Here is a 19,926-nt window from a genome sequence, read left to right as displayed (position 1 = left end):
AGGTGGGTAAAATGAGGACCCAAATTGTTGGGAGCAATATGGTGACTCTGTAAACCGCTTAGAGAGGGTTGTAAAGCAGTATACAAGTCTAAGTGCTATTACTATTGCTATTGCTAAAATATGATGTTATTCTCACGCATAGAGTTTATGTGAAAGCAATGGATTTACAGTTTGTACAAATTAAATTTCCTTGCTAGAAACTTATACAGTCTATGTACAGGAATCTGGTAGTAAATAAAATCTAAGGGGAAAAAGAAAAACCAGGTATATGTCTGTAGGGTGAGTTTGTCTTAATGTGTCAGGAGGGACAGAATCGAAGGCAACATTGGCCCAGGCCTTGTTCATAAATGCAAATGCAACTCCAGCAACCTTGAACAATTTTTGCCCAGACCCTTCCTTCAGTAAAAATAGGTATCAGACCTGTGTTCAGTGCTCAGTTAATTGCTGAGATATTTTTGAAGGCCAAAAGTGCTGAAACAGTCCTATCATTTGCTTTCTATGTCCACAAAAACTCTCACTAATACTTTGACCAGTGTTATGTTCATATAGATCAGAATCAATGTATTTTTTTTACAAAATAGCATTCTTCAGAAATCAACATTTTAAATATCATTACTTCAAACTAAATCTTTAAAAACCTTCATAATGTCCACTTTTAGGCAGTAAAACTTGTTTGTGCATTTTAAGCTGATCAAGACTTCTTTTCAATTACTAGCCAGAAGATGGAGGATATGCAACAGCACTTGCAAAAGAACTGCTATTCTGAAGCAATTCTCGTCTGCCAAGCACAATATAGATTTAAAGATCATGGCTGGGAATACAAATCATTCCTGAAATAATGAGGTTCAAAGGAAAATTGTTTGTAAACTTTTATGCTGGGTGAGACAGTAGTTTACAGAGCTGGTCTTTCACCTCTATCAAAATGCTGAATAAAAGAGAAATAGGAAAATCAGGAAACTATTTTTTTTGTGTTTTAAAATTACGTCAGTAGTTATGTTTGATTTTTCCTCCCAACTGTGAATCTTTTTCAGAGTGCCCCAAAGAATTTTAAGTGTTTTTTTTTAAATAGACTGAACCTTTATTTTCTTCTACTAATTTATTATGTTTGATTATGCAGCTGGAAGGGGAAGGTAGCTGCTGTTTGTAGTTAAATAACTCCTCACAATTTCTTAAAGAAGTGATCTTCAAAGCTTCAATGGGTCAGTGGCTCAAGTACAAAGGAAAGATTGATTTTCATACTCCCACTCTGTGTTCCCAAAGTTTAAAACAGACACGTTCTGCTAAATTAGTTTGTCTATGTTATTAATGGAAGAAGTTATTAAACTCCCATAAATACATGATATCTTGCTTCAAACAGGGAATGTATTTGCTTTGAAAACCTTCACATTTAAAATGTAAACCATGGGAAAGAAATATACATTTTATTTGATTACAGAAATATGCCTCCAAAGCAGAAGACTAGAAAATTGGCAGTTTGCACAATATATTAGGTATGCATAATGATAGATTGTATGAAGAACATAAGACTCAAATCACTTGAAAAATATGTTATTTGCATTTAATGAAAACCATTTGTGCACTGGTATATGGCAAAGACGAAACACATTAAGTATGAGGGAAACACCTTCTTTAATTTGCTCAGATGTAACATAAGGCACCATATAATATCCAAGCACACCTGTGATGTCAGATTTCCACATGATTGGGAACCATAAAAAACACTTCTCCATTTGCACATAAAGGTAACAATGCACATTCATGCATTTTAGTATGCAAATGTAAATGCCAACTGATCATATATTTATTGTATATGTAAAAAGCCAAACAAGTAAAAAGAAGACTAAAAACAAACAAACAAACAAACAAACAAACAAACAAACTGTTTCATGGAACTTATGCCCAAGCTCAATTCAACAGGACTGGACTTCTTCCTTTATAGGTGACTGCATCCATAAAGAAAGGTGTTGACTAGAGTTGTTGGAGACCATTGACTTAATTAAGAAATATCTTAGTTTCAGGTTTATTGCTTGATAAATCTTTTGGGAAGTAAAACATTTAAGGAATTTCTATCTTGCCCAAGAGATTTTGCAGATACAAAGAAACCCTAAGTAGGCTTTGAAAAATAAAGATTTTCACAGAATGCTTTCCTCCAAGATTCTTCAAATATCAAACCCATGAAATCAAGGATATTCTGGGAAAGGTTCAAACAGCCAAGATGTCACTTACATGATTAAGTTTCTTCCTCTTTTATATGTACAGTACCTCATCTGCATGATACAAGTAAACAGAAGCAAGTTTTCAGTCACTTGATTGCAGCCACCATCTTGATAGTTTTTGTCTGCCCTTTACATAAAATTGACCACCAGTTTGCATAGTGATGTTGGTTTCTTCATAAGACCCACATACTTATACCTGTGAAAACCTACACACACACACACACACACACACACACACACACACACACAAATCTTCAGTCACAGAGTGATGCTAAATTATGCTTGGAATCTTCAAATTGGCAAAGGATATTGAAATGCAAACCTGATTAACTGCTCATAAAGCTTATTTGAGAATATAGATTTCCATGGTAGAATCAGAGGTACAGATTTTATATTACAAACTTTACAGAAGTAAGAATTGATTTTTTCTATACCTTCAGCCTTCATTCTTAAGTTAAAAATGCCATATATATTTGTGAAAATTACATTACCAATATTTTAATCACCGGATTATTTTGTTACTTTCAGCATTTAAATAATCCATCCATCACTAAATATAGAAATAGGTTTGCAGAAACTTCAAGGCTTATGGAGGAAGGTTTTCAATGTTTATGATCAGAAGGGTAAAAATGGCATTGACAAGCATGGATTATTTAAAGTGCACAGATGTGAGCCATATAACCATTGCACTTTGATGCAAATCATAGAGAAAGGTAAAGGAGAAATGGTCTGTGCAAAACCTACAACCAATTCCTTCCCTCTACCCCCGCCCAGTTTTGGATACAAAAAGAACTTACTCTGATAGACATGGTATTTCCATTCTTTTAAAAAAAATCATTTAAATGACAGCATAGCATTGCCATTCTCTTTATATGCATGAATGTCAACATCTGGTATCAACATTTTGACAATTCTATTAAAATGCCTCACCATTCCCCATCTAACACCTGTTAGCTCTAATTTCTTTCCTGAGACACACACCAGTAGACAGTGTAGATTCCAAATCATTTATCACTTTTAAAATACTTCCATATGGGGTAGTTTGGAAGGGTCTGCTTTGGCCTTAGGCATATGTTTTTTGAATGCATTAAAATTCAGAAAAGAGAGAGAGGGAGCAAGCAGTACAGACATTAGTGTTTCAGAGCATTCATGTCTGGTAATTATTAGTCAAAATTATAGTTCACACATGACTTGACAAAGTGGACCATAGATGGTCCTGTTCCAGATATAGGCAACATGCAATATGTTCCAGGTTATTGAAATGTCAATCTGCAATAATAATGCAAATATCCTTTACAGGAGGCAATGGAAAGTGGTGTGCAAAGCTCTGGAGAGTTGCTAGAAATGTCAGAAATATTACATCCAAAGTGAATGACATCAACAAGGGACCGTGTACTTAAAATATGCACAATTAGTGAATACTAGGCAACCTGTGACCCATTGGGTCATTGTTGCAGAGATACTTACTTGAACAGAGAAATAGAATGAACACAGGTAGCCCAGAAAAGCAGTGGGAACAGGAACAACTTCTGACTTCCTGTTGGCTTCCCTATTGGTTTTTCTTGCAGCAAGCTGGCAGGAAACATTGAAAATGACAATCATAAGACTACAATTGACCATGGCAATGTAATAGTGCAGTAGTGTAGTCACTGAAACATCCACAATTTTTCCTTATTTATTATTTATTTATTTATTTATTTATTTATTTATTTATTTATTTATTTATTTATTTATTTATTTATTTATTTATTTATTTATTTATTAAATTTTTATACAGCCCTTCTCCCGAAGGACTCAGGGTGGTGTACAGCCAAAGATAAAACACAATACATATACAATTAAAACCAACAATTAAAACCTAGCAAATTACAAAAGGCTGATAATTAAAAGTTTAAATTTAAAATTATAAAAGATTTTAAAAAACCCAATAAAAACCCCAGTTTAAAATTAAAACTATTAAAACCATTATGCCAGTCCCGCTTGTATAAATAAATATGTTTTTAGCTCACGACGGAAGGTCCGAAGATCAGGCACTTGACGTAGGCCAGGGGGAAGTTCATTCCAGAGCGTCGATGCTCCAACAGAGAAGGCCCTACTCCTGGGGGCCGCCAGCCGACACTGTTTGACGGATGGCACCCTGAGGAGACCTTCTCTGTGAGAGCGTACGGGTCGGTGGGAGGCATAGGGTAACAGCAGGCGGTCTCGTAAGTACCCGGGTCCTAATCCATGGAGCACTTTAAAGGTGGTAACCAGAATCTTGAAGCGCACCCGAAAGACCACAGGAAGCCAGTGCAGACTACGCAGCAGTAATTTCAATGTCACAGGAATTATGGATCTCATATTTTGAATGCATTGTGTACGTTAGCCCATTTGAGGTATGCTGATTAAAAATTGTTGCCCTAGGATGCCCTATTTCAAGCAACTGAAGGTTGCAAACAATCAAACAGGCAGGAAAATTTTAGTAGTATATAGATATTTGTATCTTAAAGGCCAAAAGAAGAAAACTGTAAACCCCCCCCCCCTCATGAATTTTCCAAGATGTGATAAATATACATGTTTCAACAATGGTATAGAAAAATGGAGAAATTAAGCTTTAGGGCTATAGAAAAGTACAGATAGTCCTTTACTTATGACCACAATTGAGTTGCAAACTTCTGTTGCTACGTAAGACATTTGTTAGGTGAATTTTGCCTCATTTTATAATCTTTCTTGATGCATTTGTTAAGTAAATCACTGCAATTGTTAAGTTAGTAACAGTTGTTAAGAGAATCTGGCTTCCTCATTGACTTTGCTTGTCAGAAGTTTGCAAAACTTGATCATATGATCCCAGGACACTGCAACTGTCATAAATATGGACCAGTTTCCAAGAGTCTGAATTTTGATCACATATCCGGATGCCGCAATGGTCTTAAGTATGAAAAAAGGTCGTAAGTCACTTTTTCCAGTGCTGTTGTAACTTCAGTCACTATATGTACTGTTGTAAACTGAGGACTACCTGTATTAGTGCACTATTACGGAAAAGATGAGGTATCTCTTTGCCTACATTTAAATAATTACCTGTAAAACTAAAAGTAAGTTAATATATGCATTAATTCATTAAACATCAGTTTGCATAGAGATATGCATTATCAACTGTACTGTATAATAAGATTTTTCATTTCTTCCTCTTTTTGCCCTTGGGGTACAAGCTAATCAAATCTACAAAAGTCTGAAGAATTTGACCTGGTTAGGCATATTGTGCAAATATATGGTAGCCATATGGTCAAGCTTAATGAATTCTGGTTTAGCTGTAGATTGGGAGAATAATTTGGTAGCAAAATAATTGCTACCAACTTGCCTTCCATTGAGGACCTGTATACTGCACGAATCAAGAAGAGGGCCGTGAAAATATTTGCAGATCCCTTGCATCCTGGACATAAACTGTTTCAACTCCTACCCTCAAAACGACGCTATAGAGCACTGCACACCAGAACAACTAGACACAAGAACAGTTTTTTCCCGAAGGCCATCACTCTGCTAAACAAATAATTCCCTCAACACTGTCAGACTATTTACTGAATCTGCACTACTATTAATCGTTTCATAGTTCCCATCACCAATCTCTTTCCACTTATGACTGTATGACTATAACTTGTTGCTGGCAATCCTTATGATTTATATTGATATATTGATCATCAATTGTGTTGTAAATGTTGTACCTTGATGAACGTATCTTTTCTTTTATGTACACTGAGAGCATATGCACCAAGACAAATTCCTTGTGTGTCCAATCACACTTGGCCAATAAAATTCTATTCTATTCAAAAATCATTCAAGAAAGATGAAATTACTATATTAGAATAGAGAGTTCTGCCAGCAGGTTCAAAGTGAGATTCAGGGAGGATATTGGCAATATTTTATAAAGACTCAGATTTTGAACACAAATTGATGTTTCATCTGTCTTATGTTTTTTTGTATTTCACATCTGATCTAAGTCTTGTGAGTAGGTATATCATCAGCAATTTTCTCCTCCTTGTACCTCTACAAATTTGCAATGTTTATAAACATTTAGGGTCCCGTAAAAACTATAGTATAAGTGTTCATAATATGCTATGCTGTATAATATATTGTATATATATTGTATATATGGGAACTATTCTTGCTTTAATGTGAACATATGCTAATGCTATTAAATTTTCCATTGCTGTATAGTCTCCAATCTCCAATCAGATATTGTCAGAATTGCTTCTTTCTTCCAATGTTGGACAGCATTTATTCTGCCGTGAGCATGTATCCCAGTAAAGTATATTTTTTTCTGATATATTTTTTGCTTGGATTATACCTAGTTAAAAAGTTGTGATTTCATTTCAAATTTAATTTCCAAAATGTTATGCATTGTACTATATATATATCTTTCTGGTACTTTCAGAGGGCTTCTTTTTTTTTGCATGTTTACTGCATGTGGTAAAATGTTACTTCTGTTTCATGCCATTTACACATTTATTACTATATGTTTGCTGTATCTTGAAGATTACTGAAGGAGTTGTGTGCCATCTGTAAAACATTTTGTATCAAAATTCTTTTATATTGTAGTTTGGAGTAAATGTTATGAAAACACATTTTCCCATTGTTATATTGTGATTGCTTCTTTAAAAAGTTGGATCCATTTTACACACAGGTTTTATTTGTTTTGCCACTCCTGCATCTAAGCAGGAGTTTGTATATGTGCCCTAACATATAGTACTGATTTTATATAAGAGTTTCAAATGCTGTCATTTTTCTTATGTCTCTTCCTCTTTCTAAAAGATCAGATTGGTATTCTTCCCACAAATTCTAAGTATATCAACATGGCATTCCACTAAATATTTCTTGCTATGTCTTGTCTTGTCTTGTCTTGTCTTGTCTTGTCTTGTCTTGTCTTCTATTCCATTCCATTCCATTCCATTCCATTCCATTCCATTCCATTCCATTCCATTCCATTCCTCAAATTTATATAGCAGCCACAAGAGATACAGAACTGATCTCTTTCTCTCTCTCTTTCACACACACACACACACACAATCACCATGCTCCATAAAACATTATCTATCTGTTCTCAAGACAATGCAAGCAGTCTGTGGAGATTCCTATATTATAGGCTGAATGAAATAAAATAGAGTTTTAACTCTTGACCTGATCGCTCATGCATAACACCATTTCACCAAAGGTGACTCTCATCCGACCCGGTTACAGCACGGAGACGGCTTTGGTCGCGTTGGTGGATGACCTCTGGAGGGCTAGGGACAGGGGTTGTTCCTCTGCCCTGGTCCTATTAGATCTCTCAGCGGCTTTTGATACCATCGACCATGGTATCGTGCTGCACCGGTTGGAGGGGTTGGGAGTGGGAGGCACTGTTTATCGGTGGTTCTCCTCCTATCTCTCCGACCGGTCGCAGACGGTGTTGACAGGGGGGCAGAGGTCGTCCTCGAGGTGCCTCACTTGTGGGGTACCTCAGGGGTCGATTCTCTCGCCTACCCTGTTCAACATCTATATGAAGCCGCTGGGTGAGGTCATCAGTGGTTTTGGGGTGAGTTATCATCTGTACGCGGATGATACCCAGCTGTACTTTTCCACCCCGGACCACCCCAACGAAGCGGTCGAAGTGTTGTCCCGGTGCCTGGAAGCTGTACGGGTCTGGATGGGGAGAAACAGACTCAAACTCAATCCCGCCAAGACGGAGTGGCTGTGGATGCCGGCACCCCAGTACAGTCAACTGCATCCGCAGCTGACTATTGGGGGCGAGTTAGTGGCCCCAAAGGAGGTGGTTCGCAACTTGGGCATCCTCCTGGATGGACGGCTGTCCTTTGATGAACATCTGGCGGCCGTCTCCAGGAGGGCCTTTTACCAAGTCCGCTTGGTCCACCAGTTGCGTCCCTTCCTTGACCGGGATGCCTTATGCACAGTCACTCACGCTCTGGTTACGTCTCAGCTGGATTACTGCAATGCTCTCTACATGGGGCTGCCCTTGAGGTGCACCCAGAGGCTGCAGTTAGTCTAGAATGCAGCTGCGCGAGTAGTAATGGGAGCCGCTCGTGGCTCCCACGTAACACCACTGCTCCGCAGTCTGCACTGGCTTCTGTGGTCTTTCGGGTGCGCTTCAAGATTCTGGTTACCACTTTTAAAGCGCTCCATGGCTTAGGACCCGGGTACTTACAAGACCGCCTGCTGCAACCCTATGCCTCCCACCGACCCGTACGCTGTCATAGAGAGGGTCTCCTCAGAGTGCTGTCCGCCAAACAATGTCGGCTGGTGGCCCCCAGGAGTAGGGCCTTCTCTGTGGGAGCATCGACACTCTGGAATGAACTCCCCCCTGGTCTACGTCAAGTGTCTGATCTTCGGACCTTCCATCGTGAGCTAAAAACATATTTATTCATCCAAGCAGGACTGGCATAAAGGGATTGATTTTAAATTGGGTTTTAGTAGTATTTTAAATTTTAAATTCATTTTAATTCTGAGCCATTTAGTAATTTTATATTTTAAATTCGTTTTAATTGTATATATTTTGTATTTTATTCTGGCTGTACACCGCCCTGAGTCCTCCGGGAGAAGGGCGGTATAAAAATTTAATAAATAAATAAAATAAATAAATAAATAAATCAGCACACAACAATAGATAGACAAAATAATATAAACAGCAAATTAAAAACCACAGTAATAAATATTACATGAAATATCTAAAGCTAAAGAAATAAATATCTAAAGAAACACCATCGGAAATAGAGTCACTGTCTGTATATATATTTTAATGGCGTTTGAACTAGACAAATGTGCCTTGCACACCACCAAATGGGGAAAAATAGTGAAAACTAAAGGAATCAAGATGCCCAATAGAAATAACATAAAGAGTCTGGATGAAGATGATCACTATAAACACCTGACAAGCTGACAACATCAAGCACACTGAAGTGAAGAGAAAGGACAGAAATGAATACATCAAGAGAATGAATGAGATCTTAAAGTCCAAACTCAGTGGAGGAAATATCATCAATTAAAGCCTGGGCAATTCCAGTCAATAGATACAAAGCTGGAATATTGTACTGGACTCAAGCAAAAATAAAAACCTTGGATAGGAAAACCAGAAAAATAAGGATAATGAATTACGCCTTTCATCCCACAGTGATAGTGACACAGTCTACTTACCAAGGAAAATAGGTGGGCATGGAATGTTGCAAGCACATCAGATGATTGAAGAAGTAAAAAGGGCATTGGAAGAGTATCTGAAGGATAGAGAAGAAGAATAGAATAGAATAGAATTTTTTATTGGCCAAGTGTAATTGAACACACAAGGAATTTGTCTTGGTGCATATGCTCTCAGTGTACATAAAAGAAAAGATACGTTCATCAAGGTACAACATTTACAACACAAATGATGGTCAATATATCAATATAAATCATAAGGATTGCCAGCAACAAAGTTACAGTCATACAGTCATAAGTGGAAAGAGATTGGTGATGGGAATGATAAGAAGATTAATAGTAGTGCACTGAAGCCTGTATATCAGGAAGGCTTAACTGTCTACTAAAGTCCCAGAGTACTTTAGAATTCAGAGAGACAGGCAGCTGCTGCATAACACACCAAACTTAACAATTAATTTAAAAAAGTATAGACAACATTGCAATACCTTGGCACAGCAGAATAGAAGAGAAAGAACTGGAGAAGATAACAAAATACAAAGACCTGCAAATAGAAATAGAATGACTGTGGCAAAAGAAAGCGAAGGTAGTACCAATAGCAATAGGTCCCTTGGCTGAAATCCCAAAACAACTGGAGCACCATTTGAACATCACTGGCATTGACATATTTGTGATTAGTTAATTGCAAAAGGCAGGTTTACTCCCAACAGTTTAAATCCTACAATGATACCTCTAACACAGGAGTGTCAAACTCCAGAGGTGATTAAATCTGGCCTGCAGGGCCAGCCTGGAAACAGCAAAGGCCTGGCCTGTGGTGCCTTTGGCAGGCAAAATGTGGTGCTGGGGGAGGGGGCGCAAGTACCCCCCACCCATGCCCTATTTTGGCCAGTAGGATGCTGCAGGAGACCATCCAGGCTAAAAATGGGGCACAGGGGGTGCACACTGCCCCCCATGCCCCGTTTTGGCTGTCAGGGTGCTACAGAAGGCATCTGTCCCATCACGCCCCACCCCAAGCCGGGCCATGGAGAAGAACTACAATGCTGATCTGATCCTTGAATAAATCCAGTTTGACACCCCTGCCCCTACACAATCAAAGTGTTGTGACCCAGGTTCCTGGACCCGGACTCCTGGACTCGGATGATTCAGAAAGTGAGGGAGAAGACCTGGCAAGCCCTGCTTCTCTTGAGCCCTTTCCCTCCCTGGCACCCACTCAAAGGGAGGAGGAGGGGCCGGCAAGGCCTGATTCTCTGGAGCCTTCTTCTGATTTGGCAACGCCCCAAGAACAGTTTTGGAGTGATGCAAGACTGCGCAGACGTGACCGGCACGCGCAGCAGAAGCAGCGTTGGGATAAAGCCAAGTCATAATTGTCATGCAGTTTAAATACTTAGGGGTTTATATTAGCTCATCGAATAAGAAACTTTATAAGAATAATTATGATTTGTTATGGCAAAAAGTTCAGAATGATATGAGTGTCTGGAAAAAATTGCAGTTGTCATTATTGGGGAGGATTGCGGCTATTAAAATGAATGTGTTATCTAGATTTTTGTTTCTGTTCCAGATGATACCAATAATTAAGAAAGATAAAAATCTGGAGGATTGGCAGATTGGGATTAATAAATTTATATGGCAGGGTAAAAAGGCGAGGGTTAAAATGAAAATAATACAGGACTCACGGGAAAGAGGTGGTTTAAAAATGCCTAATTTTAAACTATATTATGAAGCAGTAGCCCTTTCAGTAATAAGTGACTGGTTTAATTTAACGGAGGAAAGAATTTTGAACATAGAAGGTTATGACTTGTTATATGGATGGCATGCGTATTTATTTTATGAAAAAAAGTGGATAGGGCTTTTAAGAATCATGTGTTGAGAAGTGCTCTTTTGGTCTGGAAAAATATTCTTATAAATTAGACTACAAGATTCCTATATGGGTGAGTCCCAGACATGCAATAGAGAATATAAATATAGAACAGAGACAGGAAATGATTACTTATAAAGAACTTTTGTATGCTGAAGGAGGTAGATTGCAATTAAAATCATTACAGGTATTAAATGAAGAAGGGAGGAATTATACTTGGTTTCAATATGGGCAAATAAGTGCTAGATGGAAAGAAGATCAAAAAATTGGTATAATGCAAAGGGAGGAAAATTTAATAAAGCAAATTAGAAATCAGACCCAGGAGCATATAAAGAGATTGTATAATGTGTTGCTTGAAATAGATTCGGAAAAGGATTTGGTAAAGGACTGTATGATAAAATGGGCACAGAATATTCAGGAACCAATAATGTTGGAAACATGGGAGAAAATCTGGGTTAGAAATGTTAAGTTTACACAAGCACAGAATTTAAGGGAAAATTTTTATAAGATGTTTTATAGATGGCACTTAGATCCCAAAAAATTATCATGTATGTATCCTGATATCCAAGCGAAATGTTGGAGGTGTGATTGTGATGATGCTACATATTTTCATATTTGGTGGACTTGCAAGAAAATTAAGGCCTTTTGGATAAGAATTTGGTGGATTATTCAAAATGTACTGAAGAAGAAGATAAAGTTCCTGCTGCAATTTTTTCTTTTGGGAATTATAATGGATTGTACAGGGATTGAGACTAAATTGATTCTGAATTTAATAACAGCAGCAAGACTGTTGATTGGACAATACTGGAAGAAGGAAGAGGTACCTACAATAGAAGAATGGATATTGAAAGTCATTAATTTGGCTGAGATGGCTAAAATCTCAGCTTTTTTAAAAGACAATACGTAGGAAAGATATTTAATTGAATGGAAAAAATGGATTGATTATCTACAAAATAGATATCAGATTAAGAAATATCAGACTGCCTTTGAATAATTAGGAAGTATTATTTTATGTAATGGAGAGGGGGTTGGGAGATGAAAAGATTTAGATGAGATTAATTGGATTAGAAGGGAAAAATTTTACTCTATGTTTGGTTTATGTATAACAATACCTTGTGATTGACCCGGGAAGCCGGGGGGGGGGAGGGGGGAAAAAAGGGGGGGAGGAAATGTTTTTGTTTTTTAAAAACTTTTTCAATAATTGTCATGCAGTGACATCTGCAGAGACTATAAATAGGAGGCGGGACTTCCTGGTTTTTTGTCTTGGACAAAGTAATGAATTTGCGCGGGCAAACTGTATCAATGGAGGGAAGAATATATTCGTGAGTAATTCTGGCCTTATCTATAATTTCCTCGTTATCTCCAGAAACTTGGCAGGCCCGTGGGTAGACGTGGCCAGGACATCTATCTATGTAAATAAAAGGAGAAAAGGAGGCCTCTGACTGACTCTTTGCTGGGAGTATTGGGGGGAGGGAAACAGAACACGAACATCAACATCTGCCTATCCCAGATCCTTGGGAAGAACTCGATAGGTGGATAAAAATGCCAAATTCAGTCTGAACATCTTGATGACTGTGTAACAAAATATTCTAAAAAGTCCAAATACACACATTAATGGAAGGGGGAAAAAAACTGTCTGCCTCAAACATGGAGCAATCTCAGCAAGCCTCCAGTTCTGAGGGAGCTCCAAGCCTGGTCATACAAGCAGGTCTTAACGGCCTTTTGGAATATCAAAAGAAATAGAACCAATCTAATTTCTGGGGGAAGGTTGTTCCATTAGGCCACAATAGAGAAGGCATATAATCCTAGCACCCAACAAATGAAGATAATTAGTTGATGGTATCTGCAGCATGCCTTCTCTGCAAGATCTGATTTGGTAAGTGATATAAGTGGGAGAGGTAGTCCCTCAGATAGCCAGGCCCCATTGGCCTGAAGGATTTTAAAGTTAAAACCAGGACATTGAAGTAGATGAAGAAGCAAACTGACAACCAATACAGTTTGTGGAACAGAGGTATAACAAGTGCTTCTTCTAGGAGCACATATAACTGTCTTCATGGCTGCATGGAGTACATATTTGTACAAGCTGAAACTTTCATATATTCTTCAAGGGAAGCCTCATGTGTAGGACGTCCAATCTGAAAGTGATTGGGGCATGAGTGATTTGTTGTAAACAGGATTTGATAAGCTAGGAATGCTATCCAAGAAAAGCAACTTACTTTGTGTTACAATCTAAAATATTGAAGAGCAAGATGATCTGTGTCTTTTGAATCTTGTAATTTAAAAAAAAATTAAATCTGGCTCTTTTCTGCATATAAATTTGCAGATCATTTCTTGCATTCTTGTAATGTCCTTTCTGTAACTGTAATTGGCATCATTTGGAACAAATAATTTATTTTGGGAAATAAATTTATTTTAATTATTGCAACTAATCCCAACAAGATGCCTTGAAATTTGTCCATTTTTCTTTTTTGAGTTCTTGCTGTTATTTAATATAGTTCTTTTGACACATATTTTTTAATTTTTACTGTCAAATGCAGACCAATATAGTTCACTGAGTGGGCATATTTCATGTTCCTTTCTTTAGGAGTACTTAGCCATTCTAGTTTTCCATCGCCACACATTTCCAACCAAAGGTGTAAAGAACTATATGCAGCAAGAAATAGACAAACCAGAATTAAATGTGACAAATTTACATATTTAATATTTCTGAATTATCTGAATAAGAAAGTCATTCAGCTTAGATCAGTAAATATGGAAATATGATAGAACCTCTCTCATGGAGAAGGCAAACACCAGGATAATTTTGCAAAATCTAGGTCGGTCCCCGGGAACAATCCCTCTCCTCTCTTTTTCTATTTTTCAAGCTATCTACACCTTAGCTTATCTTATGTGGGTTTTTTTCATGCTTAAAAAAAAAAACCAGTCCCGAAGATTTGCAATCACCTTCCACCCACCCACCCACCCCACAAAAAAGAAAAAAAGAAGTAGAAAAAAGATAAGATGGATTAAAGAACAAATGATAAATTCTGTAAGTTAATTACAGATTCTTAAATGATTTGGAGTTGCCAAATTTTTGACCATTCTGACACAAAGTCAAGGTCTTTTTGAAGGGTAGCAGCATTGTTGGTAGTGTTAAATAATTTGACATCACTGGTGAAGAGAACACAATAACTTATAATATGGTCACAGAGGTCGTTAATGTATAATAAGAAGAGTGTTGGACCTAAAACGCTGCCTTGGGGGACACCGCTATTAACAGGAGCAGGATTTGATAGGGCACTGCCTATTTTGACCACTTGTTGCCTGTTTGACAGGAACTCAGTTATCCAATTATATAGGGGTCCGGAGATGCTGTAGGATTTTAGTTTTAGAAGAAGTTTGTCATGTACCACTGAATCAAAAGCTTTACAGAAGTCTATGTAAATTGCATCTATTGCTTTGCCTGATCAAGATTTGTAGTCCGTATGTTTTTGGAGTGAAGAAGTTGTAGATTACAGGATAATTTTTTTCTGAAACCAAATTGTTTATTAGAGAGTAGGTTGTTTGTTTCTAGGTGGAGGGTGATGAATTGGTTGATGATTGATTCCATTACTTTGCAAGTGATGCAGCATAAAGAAATTGGTCTGTAATTTTCAGCTAGGCTAGGGTCTCTTTTTTTGAAGACAGGGATGACCATGGCTAGTGACCAAAGTTTGGGAAGGGAACTGGTCCTGAAGGATTTTTTAAAGATTATGCTTAAGGGTTCTGCTATAACATCGCCAAAAAGGCATTAAGGGTTGTAAACCTAATCAGGTCCAATAGATAGAGATGGTTTCAGTTTGCATAGCACCTTTTCAACATTACCTTCTGTGAAATATATTTGTATTAGATCGTTGCAATTATTATTGGTACAACTGGGGAATGTTGGGTATGAGCCATTACTGTTAACAAAGACTGAGCCGAAGAATGTGTTAAAGAGGTTTTCTTTAACTGTATCATCATTGCATTTTTTATCTTTAGATCCTTTTAGGAGTAGGATGGATCTTGAGTCTTTAAGTTTGTTGTTTACACAATTATAGAAAGCACGATTGGATTTTGTGCACAGAAGGTCTTCTTCTTGTTTGATGTGGTAATTGGTGCATTCAATCTTTATTTGGTGGCATATATTTTTGTAGCAGTTTTTAAAGTTAGCTACATAGCCAGTTTTGTTTTTTCACCAGAGGGATTTTTTTTTTGGATTGGAGCTTTTTTATTGTTATGGGTAATTTGTTTTTCCTGATTTTGGTGGTTATTTGTGGTACATATAGTTTAATGACTCTATTGACTTCAAGCAGGAAAACACTATAGTGGTCTTCAGCAGTGATACAGTTAGAGAATAGAATTTGCCAGTCAAGAGATGAGAGGTCGGTGTCTATAAGATCATAGTTGGCTTTTTTGAAGTTGTAGTTTGGTATACCATTATTATGGAGATTTTTATAAGGGCGTATATTGAGACAAAAGTCTATCATGCTGTGGTCACTGTTGGAAAAGGGTTCTTTTATCTGTAGTCCATAAATTGAGTTTGCATTATTGCAGAAGATGAGGTCAAGGCAGTTGATCAAGACCTAGATTTGTAACAGCATTGTACAGGGTAGTATGGATGAATTCAGTTGTACATTTGTTTGTTTTCCAATTAATAAGAGGTAGGTTGAGGTCACCCAGAAAGATGAGAGGATAAGGGCAAGAGGCAGCCCATGTTAGCAGTGTGGTTAACTTGTTCGCATGTGGGATGTCGTAGTCAGGGGCTCTGTAGCATAGCAAGAAGCGAAGTGTGATGTTAAAGGACAGTTCGCAGACAATAGTTTCTTGAAGAGCGAGTTTATGTGCAACTTGAATATTTTTTAGGTTCAGTGACTTTTTGTAAAAGATAGCCACTCCACCTCCCCTGTGGGTTTCAGGATCCAACCAGAAAACATGATATTCTCTTTCTGAAATGATGGAGTCAGGGAGGGATGAGTTCAGCCATGTTTCGCAGACAAATATAATGTCGAATGTACCAGTATTTAGCAAGAGGAGAAATTCAGGCATTTTGTTTACAATGCTTCTTGCATTTATCAGTTTGCATTTAAGTTCAGCAGTGGCTGATATAGAGGAAATAAGAGGCGTGTGTACCTAGTTTTGGATGATGGCTGGTTGAAAGTTCTGTACGACGGCTGGTTGGATGTTTTGGGTGATGGAGGGTTGGATGTTGGGCAAGTGATTGTAGGTTTTTCTTTTTATGCAGTCAGCGCGGTAGTCAATGTATAGATTGGATTCGCCTTCGTCTTGCTGTCTTTTGAGTTCTGGGTGGGGTTTGTGGGAGTGGATCCATTGCAGAAATGATAGATCAGGCCATGATTGAAGTTTGCTGTGGTTGAGGTTGTTCTGGCAATTGAATTTATAGCATAAATGAACTTTCGTTTGCTGGTCTCATTTATACAGATGACTCTACAGAATCTAGGCGCCACTGAGCCATCATTGTTTTTCTATTCTGGTCCATCTCTGGAGACTTCAATTATTTCATCAGGGGAGATGGTGGGTGTATTATAGTTTCTAATGATGTTACGAACCTTAGTGATTTCTGATATTATTTGGACTAGATAACTGGTGTTATCTAGTCCAAATAATATAGCATTTTGATGTTTTTGTTCTCTCTCAATGGTATCTTTGACGAGTATGGCTAGGTTGTTTGGACAGCCTCTGTTCCCACGGGAAAGAAGATCACCTAGCCAAAACAATGCTCACTATCTATTCCCTCCTCCCATCTTAAGAATGTAGAAAGCCTGAAAAAACCCTTTATAAAACAGAGAAAAAGAGAAGAAATAAATGAGTATAATATCAAGTTAACTAAAATGGCTACACAAATGCCAATTTCGGGTTCGACACAAGTGATAATTTAAACTGTCCAACATTCTCTGTCATAATTTTGCAAAAGCAGGGAGGTGCGTAAAAGATGATTTATAATCTGAGAAATGACAAATTTATTCAGTTCTGGACAGTTAAAATATTCATCAGTAAATATGTGGATACCTACATTTTCACACATCTGCTGTTTACTAAATAACATTACAGCACAGTTTTAATCTTATAAGAAATTGTTTGGAACTTAAAATAAGTGCACTTAATTAAAGGAAGGCTGTGAAAATGTGCATTAATCTGATATGACTAATAGCAAAGTGCATGAAATTGCTAATTAGAATTTCATTAGAGGTGCTGCTTTATCAGACTGTGAATATCACAACCTTTAAAATTCTTTCAGGAAGGCTTAATTCATTTTCAAACAGAAATATTCTTTAAAGACATTTGATATGTTCTGAAGGAATTTATAACTTAGCCTGAAACATTAAATGTTGCCAATATTCCATAGGAATAATATTTGAATGGAAATCTGCATTATGTACTTTCTTCTTCAGTTACAGGAATATTTTCTTTCCCATTGAATAATTATTGTTTAACTAATTAGATAAAAAAACTATTTAATTTTAAGATTATTCAGACAATATTTGTGTTCACATTTAAAACTGCTATATCATTTTTTTAAAGAAAAAGAAACAATGCATGTTAATATATTTATAATAATGTGCCATTAAATCATCAACAAAAGTCACATGGAAACTTAAAAAACAAGGGGGGAATATTGCACAGAACATAATTGGAAATAAAGTTACATCAATTGTAATGCATTAAGCTGAATAGAACTGTCCATCTAAGTGTTATGGTTTGTCTGGGATGGATTTCTTTTGCACACAAAATCATCTGAAGAAGAAGCTATCTTTGACCCATCTCTCTTAACCAAGTCTATAAGAAAACACATGCTTGGTCTATGTTAGGGACTCTGCCAAAAATGGATCTCTGTGAAGCCTGAATAGACGCAAATATCTTATCCAGAACAGAGCCACATTGGGATCCTAAGGATTAAAGCCCACTAAACTTGTCTTCAACCCCATTGTTAGTGTTCAATATGGATTAGTATCCTATGTGGCTAAATTATGGAAATCTATCTACAAATCTGTATAGTTCAGATTACATGAGGTATGACATTAAAATGACCGTTGTAGAAAACTACATACAAAAGTATACTGTGTCTGCATATGTGTAAGCACATATATATTATGCTCTGACTATTATGTACTTGTGGATGTGTCTGTATTCCTTAATCAGGTTTGTTGCAATTATCTACACTGATAAACCAAGGAAACCAGCCCATGGTCTAAATAGGTGACATTCAAAGACAGTTATTTTCTTCTTATGGATCCAGATAAATCATCATGGCTGGAGATGCACTAGCACTTTTTTTGTCATCCCAGAAATTTCAAAGGAGATAGCATCTAACAATGAATACTTCTTTGCATTTCAATCTGCTAAACTACAACATTTATTTTTATATATATCAAATTTGGAGTCCTCCCATCTCATTCACAGAGTGATTCTGTAGTTGCCTTAAGGTTTCCAGCAGCTGGATGAACTAATTTCACCCAACAAAATGTCTGAAATTCCCTGGATCTGACTCCTCACCTTCTGACATGCAGTCAAAATCATTCAGAAGAGGGCAAACCACTTAGAACATCAGGAATGACAAGATATGGATATGATCTACCTTTTTCTTTCAAATGACTAATCAATAGACTGATTGATTCATTGACACATAGTCCTTGAAATGTCACACGATACCTGGAATGGTCCTTAAGCTGACAGAAATTGTACATCCTTAACCCAATGGCTTTCCCAGCTGAGCGGATTCCACTAGTCTCTAGCATCAGTTTCAGTATCAATAAGAATTTTGTGGGGGGGGGGGAGGGAAAATTTGATAGTTGGTGTTACAGTCTGGGATAGTTGGTGTTACTATCTGGAATGGGCTAGTGTGTTCAAATTCAGACCTGAGGAACTACAGTATCCTAGGTCTCTCTTTGCCTCAGACACTAAGAAAAACTATAAAACTGACATAATACATAGTACTTTCTCTACTTTGGCATTATTTGACAGGGATTAGCATATGGAAATTCATACCCTCTAGAATTATTAGAAGAATCAGATGAAATAGAAAAGCTGTGTAAAGCATTTGAGCTTTGTAAACTTTATTAGTATGAGCAAGACACTCCCGCAGAAGAGTTAAAGCAGTCACATCCTCTGAAAGGCTCTCTTGGTTGTTTTGATCTCTTTCTTTGGCTTCCTAGATACATTTGTGTGGATATACATGTACAGCTGCTGCAAAGATGACCCAACTAAAATATGTGCAAATATACGTATGGAAAAATAGCTTTCAAAGCAGTCATGTCAATCATCAAAGATACAGCTATTTTAATGTTTTGAGGAGACATGCTTAGCATGAACTAAAAACTGTGTGAGAACTATATAAATTTTTTGAAAGAGATGCATTAGTCATAAAATCTAGGGCATTTTTGTCTAAATTTGTGTATCTGCTTCGAAAGCTGCTTTCTTTTATCTCTGCAAACATGTCAAAGCTAAGAGTCTGCACATGCCACTGTCCCTTGCTTTGAAAAGGCTTGCACAATCCTTTTATTCAGGTCTGTTTAGCTAGAATTTCACTCCAAGGTAATTGAGTAAAATAGTGTAGTCTTAAAGAGTTTATCAACACTGCATAGAAATCATTTAAAGTTCATTAGAGAAGTTGTTATAAACTTACGCTAAATAATTTAGATGAAAAAGGTGATGAAAAGAATATATACCGAAAAAATAAGCTGCAAG

The sequence above is a fragment of the Ahaetulla prasina genome, chromosome 6, assembly GCF_028640845.1.
Source record: "Ahaetulla prasina isolate Xishuangbanna chromosome 6, ASM2864084v1, whole genome shotgun sequence".
Taxonomy (NCBI): Eukaryota; Metazoa; Chordata; class Lepidosauria; order Squamata; family Colubridae; genus Ahaetulla; species Ahaetulla prasina.
This window is presented reverse-complemented; position numbering follows the sequence as displayed.